Source organism: Oncorhynchus keta, chromosome 13 (assembly GCF_023373465.1).
Source record: "Oncorhynchus keta strain PuntledgeMale-10-30-2019 chromosome 13, Oket_V2, whole genome shotgun sequence".
NCBI lineage: Eukaryota > Metazoa > Chordata > Actinopteri > Salmoniformes > Salmonidae > Oncorhynchus > Oncorhynchus keta.
Genome location: NC_068433.1, coordinates 34,635,017 through 34,642,875, shown reverse-complemented (window position 1 = coordinate 34,642,875; position 7,859 = coordinate 34,635,017).

The following is a 7,859-nucleotide window of genomic DNA, read 5'->3' as shown; positions in this document are numbered from 1 at the left end:
TCTTCGGCAACTGCGTTAGGAAAGACGCCTGTATCTTAGCATTGACTGGCTATATTGATACATCAAGTGTAATTAATAACTTCACCATGCTCAAAGGGATATTCAATGTCTGCTTTTTCCCCCCTTATCCATCTATCAATAGGTGCCATTTGAGAGGCATTGGAAAACCTCCCTGGTCTTTGGTTGAATCTGCTTTTGAAATTCACTGCTTGACTGAGGGACCTTACAGAACTATATGTCTGGGGTACAGAGATGAGGTGAAACACTATTGCTCACATCTGTGTCTTGTTAAGCACATTTTTACTCATTAACTTATTTAGTTAGGCATGTGATAAAAGGTGTTGAATACTTAAGGGCTCAAGACATTTCAGCTTTTTATTTTAAATTTGTCAGCATTTCCAAAAACAATTCCATGTTTTCATTATGGGGCCAGTGACAGAAACTCTCAATTTAATTCACTTTAAATTCATGCTGCAAGACAAATGTGGAACATGTGAAGGGGTGTGAATACTTTCTGAAGGCACTGTAAGTCAGTCTATGGCCCCCATAGGCAATTTCAAGATACAAGACCTGGTTTGACTGTTTCAAGTTATCTAGGAGGATGAAAGGCGGTACTGTTTTGGCAGTGTGCATTTACAGTGGTTCCTCCTTTAAGTTGCATCATACTGCGGCACACCTTGCGTGCTGCCTCTGCATTCTGTGGCACGTCATTTAATTCTCAGCCATTTCTTCTGATACTGCAAGCTATTGATAGTTATACCACCAGAGGGCATCTTTGAGAAGCATTTGATACCAGTCAAAATGATATCTACAGTGATACTAACACTGAAGCCATGTTCTCTAAACTCATCAGTCGTTATGATGTTACCAGAGCCATGTATTAGAGAGAATTTTCCGTCTTGGCATTACCAGAGAATATAAAACCTTTTTTGTAATAACATAGTATACTGTTTACCTAATCATTCCCAGTTTTATTTGTATTGCTTTTAAATCTTTTTAAAACATTTAACACTAGCTATTTGTCTAAGTAGCTATCAAGTAAACACTAGCTCATTCATCCCCCTCCTCTCCACTATAACTATTCCCCAAGTCGTTGCTGTGAATGTGTTCTCAGTCAACTTACCTGGCAAAATAACAGTAAAATAAATGATACTGTGGGATTGATTTAAATAAATATTGCTTAATTATTTTGATATTATGGTGTTTGTATTCAGAGAAACTAAACCCCCGGTTTCTATGGCGCTTGTCAGCGCGACGTCGGGAGTAGGCTACAGGATCGGATGATTCTTGTTTGCCTTCATTAAACAACTGTGTTACAAACTTTTTACTGGTACTTGATTAATTAATTTGATTAATATTATGGTGTTTCTATTCCATGAAAAACCCTCTGGGCTTCTGTTAGGATGGAACGGAAAATAAGGTGCTGTACAATCTGATGTCCGGCAGTGCAGTACTGTGCCATTTAGCTAAAGAATCCCTGTGTCGTGCTGGTCTCAGAACAGCAGCGTGAAACAGTCCTAAACTAGTTGTAGGCTTTTGCTTCTAAATTCAATATGCTCTTTAAATAAGACCTACACAATTTAACAGAATATTTAAAAAAAAATTGTGACTCTCCACCAATAATTACATTTAGAGGATTGGAGGACTGTATATTAATATCTAAGGGGCATTTTCCGTTAGGCTCTGTGAGAATATCTAAGGGGCTTTTATTTAATAATAATCACCTTGTTTAAAAAGTTACACTATTTTGGAGATTTTTAATTTAACCTAGTGTGAGCGATTTACATTTTCTTTTATCCATGCTTGACTCAGAGCAGCGCGAAACAGTGCTGAAATAGGTGGCCACAGCGGGAAGACTATGTATTCTGTGCCCACTCATGAGATCTCTTTTCGGTTACACATTCTTGGAATAGCATAACGGTCCGGGCGGACCTAGCTGTGCCTGGTGGTCAAGTTGGCCATGTTCTGTTAGAAGAGGAATGGAATGGAAATGTCAGGGTGAAGCGAAAACCTGACCAACCCGCCACGTACTGTATGTTGACTCTGCCTGTTTGAGGTGAAGTTCCAGAGCTCACGGGTGTGCCTGGCATGGATTGTGACTCCATCTCGTTCCTTTTCAACGCGTGAGTAAGTCAATGACTATTCAAGCCATTGACTCACTGGCGAATGATGATAAGCGATCGGCAAAGACCATCTGTTAGCTGCGGGCATCACGGATCGGTAAGAAATGTTTTATATATAATTTTTTTTAAACTCTCGGAACATTAACCGTTATGTAGTTTGACCCAATGATTTGCTTCTTGCAGGCCCAGGCATGGATCAAGCATGGATCAAATTGGCTGGTGAGACATTCAATAACGTGATCTTCAGACAAATCAATCAATTTGCTAAAAATTGCTACAGAAACGATGTTGATGAAGAAATGCTGTTTTGAGTTACAAATGTAAGCAGTCCTTAAGCATCGAATACATCGAATACATTGCATGCTGGTGGATTTTCACAACAGCAGCCGGGATATAAAAAGTATTGTCCGCCTCCTGAGTGGCGCAGTGGTTAAGGGCACTGTGCCACCAGCGCCAGCTGTGCCACCAGAGACTCTGGGTTCGCGCCCAGGCTCTATCGCAACCGGCCGCGACCGACAGTGTCGTCCAGGTTAGGGAGGGCTTGGTATAGGGATGTCATTGTCTCATCGCACACCAGCGACTCCTGTGGCGGGCTGGGCGCTAACCAAGGTTGCCAGGTACACTGGTGCGGCGCTGTGTTAAGAAGCAGTGCGGTTGGGTTGTGTATCGGATACCATGAAATTGGGGAGAAAAAGATGTAAAAACAAAATAATTACTTTTAGAGTTTGGGAATCTTTTTAGTTGCATTGAATGTGCATACTTTTTTTCTTTAAATTATTGTTTTATGTAGACATTTTTGACCAGTTGCAATTGTAAGTAGACCTAATAACGAATACTACTTCTATTAGGCTGTGAAGCTTCATGACCTACCCCAGCCAGTTAAGTTATTTCATAGGCTCTGAAGAAATCGACTAAAATTAAGCCCTCTTGTTTTGTTAAATTCAAAAGGCACTCGCACATCTGAGCTATCTTTTTTTGCAGGTGCATGGCAACAACCGGGTGAGATGAGGAAAAATAAGCTCACTGATCTTAATAAGCTTTATGTATCGGCCTCATGACCTTCATCAGAGCTTTATTTTAAATTATCACCCTTATGTAGACCTAGCCACACCCACATCCGTTCCACGCATCGAAAGGGGTTGGAGGCAAAGGAAAAACAAATAAGTGCTACCAAATATAACAAGATGCATTTTATAAATATTCAAATAGTGTGTACATAAAACGTATTAAGCACGTCTGTAAAACAACAATGAGGACATCGACCTACCAAGCAATTTTTCATAAAACATTGGGTACAGTGTAAGAATAACGTCAGAGTAATCTGAAATAGGGGCATATTTCATCATTCATTTTCAAATTTACAACATAACATACATATGCATTTCATCATTAAGAACTTTAGGAAATAATGTCTGGAGGGTGAAAATCCCAAAACATTCTGGATGATTTTATTTTGTGGCTGGCAGTTGGCATGGACCAATTTATCGCGTAAATGAAATATGCTAGTGTTTCTTGACCTCATCTCCCACTTCTCGCGAGTTCAAAGTATACGTAGTTGTGAACATTACAGGATGTTCTTTAGCTTCAGCAGGTCTTTTTTTTTGTAGCAGTACATCTCATGTTTTCCCCAATGCCAAATTAAGAGCTTCATCCATTGATGCCAAATGAGCAATTGTGTTGCTATATTTAGCAACTTTTCAGACTACCCTGGCACCTTTTTTCCAAACAGCACCAAATTTAGCTAATTTCAAACAAAATTGAAAAGTGACTCAAATGCTAAAATGCACACATTTTCCCTCTAAATGACACAAAAACGATTTTCTCTGTCACACACTCATTCACAACACAGGTGCCTAGCTGCAATAGTGCATTGTGAGTGACGCCAGCAGCAATTTCAGCAAATTGCAAATCATTGTTAGCTGACTGCAGCAGCAGTAGTATGGGTTCGACGAGCCAAACCCAATGAATATAGTTGGTCACGAATGTTTGATCTTGAAAAGAACTTACAACATCAATCAACATATCTCAATGACAAATGTACAGAAAATAGTGGGAGTCTGTACATGAACAAATGTCAAATAATATTTTTTGCGAGATGGCCAATCAAATCATATTTTGCCAGATGGCCAGTCAATTTGAGTAACGTTAAGTAATTATATCATTGCGTGATAACGTAAAACTGCGTTATTACATCACAACGTAATTTAGCAACTTTTGGCAACAAATCAACCTGCCTCTAGCAACTTACCCTGAAAATTAGTTGACAACACTGGCTTCATCCACACATTGTGGAGAATAGCCACTTCTTAGAAACTTATTGCGCATCTCCGCTGCTTTTTCACACCTAGCTCGGCTATGAGACAATTCTTTAGTAAAGGTTGAATAGTCTATTATTCAGCTAATAGCCCGTCCTGCTATGCTTGTGAAAAACTAATAATAATACTACTTCCTCTTTCCAATTTATCCAAGTGTTTCTTAGCCACAATCGGCCCCAACCCCAATTACTAAATTTGGGCACAGTCGATAGCGTGCTGGACTTTGGGCTAGAATGTTGAGGGTTCAAAACCTCAACCCCTGCTTGCTATAACGAATGAGTTTGATACACCTGGTATTTGATATGGCTGAAAAAAAGTTACTAAATAGCAAATTTCATAAATTTACTTTATGACAAATATGCACCATCGTTTGTCTCTGCACTAACTGACATATTCCTCTCAATTGTACATTTTTTTATTGACTCGTTCTGACGATATAATTACTTAAATTCGTTTCCCCGTAATGTTTTGTCAGCCATATTTGCTGAAGTCACCAGTGGGTCGCGTAAAATTCGTCATTGGAACCACTCGATATGATTGGTCATATAAAAACCTTGGGACCCAAATGCATAATAAGTGCTCTAACTTCCCCTTGTGGTAGTCTGGAGCAATGAAGCCGTTACGCTGTGTACCTTTGAGTCCCGCGGTGTAAACTCAACTTTTAAAGGAGGAACTACTGTACAAACGCTTGGTGTGGCCTTAGTACTCGTTTGTACCCTGTAGTATAACTTTATGCAGCCGGGAGCGTTATTTTGTATTTCTGGGCTCCCAGTCCCCACCTGCTGATAAACTCAGAAGACAATGCCTAAGAAGTAATAAAAATGTGAGAGAAGAAATTAGCATTACAGCAGCAATATTAACATCACGGGAGCAACATTAAGACTTTTCGGTTTTCCGATTTTGCCTTCAAAATCAAATGATGCGGTAGAACGATATGTGTATGATACGGAATCAATATTTTTTTTTGGTTTGCGTAGTACATAATGTTACCAAATTTACGTAACTACATCAGTGGAAAATCGAAACGAAAGAGTTACTACTTTATATAAGGTGGAGCACATTGAAAAATGGTTGGAGATTTAAGGTAATGAATGTAAAGAACATAATATTCTACAGACCCTATTGATATATGGTGTTATTTCTTGAGGGACTATGGTCTAAATACCCAGCAGCTCCTTCTACTCCATCCATTTACATTTGTCCCAATCCAAGATAGTGTAGACCAATAAATGACATATTGTCTTATAGAGAAAACTATTATGTGTTGATGTAAAGGTTTGGTTGGGAATACTCAGTATATGGTGTCATTTCATGGGGCTCTGAATAATACAAAGTGTTGCTGGCCTTTTACTGTGGTCAAACAGCTTAAAATTGGGTGCCGGGACACTATAGGAAAAACAATTATCTGTGCCAATGTAAAAGTGGGGTAGGGAGTACTCCGTAGGGTCTGTGGAATCTATATTATGGTGTCATTTCACAGGGGCTCTGAATAATGCTGAGTGTTGCTGACCCTTTACTTCGCCCATTACATTGGACACAATACAAATGACTGTATTTGCATAACACATTGGCTTATGGAGAAAGAAACTATTATTTGTGCCGATGTACAAGTGGGGTAGGGAGTACTCAGTAGGATCTGTAAAATCTATATAGTGTAATTTCATGGTGGACTGTGGTTAATATGCTCAGCAACACTTTCTACTCCACCCACTCAGAAAGAAGTGGTAGATATTTTTAAAAGTTCTAATTGGTATGCCTATTTGCACCCCAGAGAAGCAGGGTCCAGAAAAGTTGAATCCTCTGCTTCAACCTTTTAGAAAACAGTAGCAGTTGTGTTTATGTGTGCTTGTTCTCTAAAGTAGTCTTATGAGAGGGCAATGTAAAATGAGCTTTTTCACAATAGCATGCGAGACTGTTTTACATGCGTTATCGGAGAGTAAATTACTTAGTTGAAAGAAGTTAAGGTTTTAAGCTTGACCGATACAGCAGACTGATGGCATTAAGCTATATGCTTAATAATGAAATTATATTTAAATATCAATATCGAATTGAAAAATGCTACTGATATCGACATAGATTTTCCATATCGGTGCCCATCACTAATTTAATGGATTTATTTGATGAGAGATTGAAATGACAATGTCAGACAATACATTTTTTACTGACAAATGTTATGAAATATTTAATTGAAACAAATTAATGTATCCTAGAGTGTGTTTGACCATGAACTTTAACCCGACACATTTTACAAAATTGGTTGACTGTACCCATAGCTTGGTTGACATTCATTATGTTTAAATTGTAAATTAATGTTTGTTTTTTTACATAACCCAATATGTATTGGTGTGTTGTATTGTCTCATCACTGCAACTCCCGTACGGAATGGGGAGATGCAAAGGTCGAGAGCCGTGCGTCCTCCGAAATACAACCCAACCAAGCCGCACTGCTTCTTGACACAATGCCCACTTAACACAGAAGCACCAATGTGTCAGACCTTGTCAACTAGTGGGCAATGGGACAAGCACATCCCTGCCGGCCGAACCCTACCCTAACCTGGACAATGCTGGACCAATTGTGTACCACCCCATGGGTCGCCACCACAGAGCCCAAACGCGATCACGATACGCTGGTTAAAATAGAAAAACAAACTCTGAACCAATTACAATTACATTTGGGGACAGGTAGAAAAGCATTAAACATGTATGGCTAGTTAGCTTGCACTTGCTAGCTAATTTGTCCTATTTAGCTAGCTTGCTGTTGCTAGCTAATTTGTCCTGGGATATAAACATTCAGTTGTTATTTTACCTGAAATGCACAAGCTCCTCCACTCCGCCAATGAATCCACACATAAACGGCCAACCGAAACGTTTCTAGTCATCTCTCCTCCTTCCAGGCTTTTTCATCTTTGGATTTATATGGTGATTGGCATCTAAACTTTCATAGTATTACCATGACTACCGGCAAAACATTCAGTCTTTCAATCACCCATGTGGGTATAACCAATGAGGAGATGGTGGGTACCTGCTTCTATAAACCAATGAGGAGATGGGAGAGGCAGGACTTGCAGCACGATCTGCGTCAGAAATAGAAAGGAGTTCTATTTTAGCCCTTGGCAACCAGACTCTCATTGGCACACAATAATTGAATAACATGGATTTCTACATTTATTTTGCGACGTTCTCGCACACGCGACTGAGTGGCGGTCCAAGTGTATTGCACGAATGAAGTGGATGGAGAAGAAAGTGTTTCTGGGTATTTAGACCTCAGTCCGCCATGACATAACACCATTTATAAATTCCACAGACCCTACTGAGTATTCACAACTTTTACTGCAGCACCAATAATACTTTTTGCTCTATAAACCAATATATTCCATATACAGTGATTTGCATTGTGGCCATTTATTTGACATTGGAACATG